The sequence below is a fragment of the Poecilia latipinna genome, unplaced genomic scaffold, assembly GCF_001443285.1.
Source record: "Poecilia latipinna isolate Pla-1442-1.1 unplaced genomic scaffold, P_latipinna-1.0 Scaffold23, whole genome shotgun sequence".
In the NCBI taxonomy this organism is placed as follows: Eukaryota; Metazoa; Chordata; class Actinopteri; order Cyprinodontiformes; family Poeciliidae; genus Poecilia; species Poecilia latipinna.
The window spans coordinates 726,428-727,199 of record NW_015112639.1 but is presented as its reverse complement, the minus strand read 5'-3'; the positions used below and the strand labels follow the sequence as shown (position 1 = coordinate 727,199).

General features: G+C 43.0%; 1 long non-coding RNA gene across 1 annotated transcript in view; it reads left to right on the top strand.

Moving 5' to 3' along the window:
* Nucleotides 1-686, top strand: part of LOC106950112 (uncharacterized) — a 13,661-nt gene extending 12,975 nt beyond the window's left edge. Inside the window, exon 2 of the long non-coding RNA XR_001425547.1 lies at nt 94-686. This is a non-coding gene — a long non-coding RNA (uncharacterized LOC106950112). The remainder of the gene's footprint in view (nt 1-93) is intronic.
* Nucleotides 687-772: the final 86 nt, after the last annotated feature.

Below are 772 nucleotides of genomic sequence, written 5' to 3'. Positions count from 1 at the left end.
AAATGAATTGGCTTTTTGGGGGCTTTAACATATGTGAAAACTCACCAAACTTGGCAGTCGCATCAAGTCTGCGAAAAATTTACGTCTGATAAGGTCGACGCAAAAATCGCAAAAAAAATGGCTCAACGGCGCCCCCTAGAATTTTTCAAAAGACCCTTTCCTATTCACTTAGTTTATCGTAGAGACATGAAATTTGGTACACTGGTAGAGCTCCCCAAGATGCTCAGAATTTACAATTAATGTCATAGTGCAAGTATGACAGGAAGTCGGCCATTTTGGATTGAAGTTGTGAATTTGAGCCCATTTTGGTCGTTTACAGGGTTCGCATTTGATCGAACTTGTCCTAGGGATTTTGATGGATCGGCTTCAAACTTGGTCTGTTGGTTCATAAGGCATGCCCGATTCAAAGTTATCAAAACGGTGAGTTTTCGTGCATGCTGAAGGGGTGATACCAGGGGTCAAAGTTCACCGACTCACCAAGAAATATAAAACTTTTATATCTCCTACACAAAAAGTCAGAGAGACACCAAACTTTCTGTGTTTGATCATCTTTGAGTGCTCTACAAGATGGTATAGTGAAATTTTGACATCTCTTAAGCCACGCCCCCTTAGAACAGGAAGTGTCACGTTTTACTGTGATTGGTTGCTATCTGACCGCTTTGACCTAATCAACATGAAACTCGGTCCAGAGACAGAAGACATGTGGGTGTGTAGTGGATTCCAACCCCATCTGGCTAGGATGTAGCAGGTGGGCGTGGCTGCGTGGCGAAGT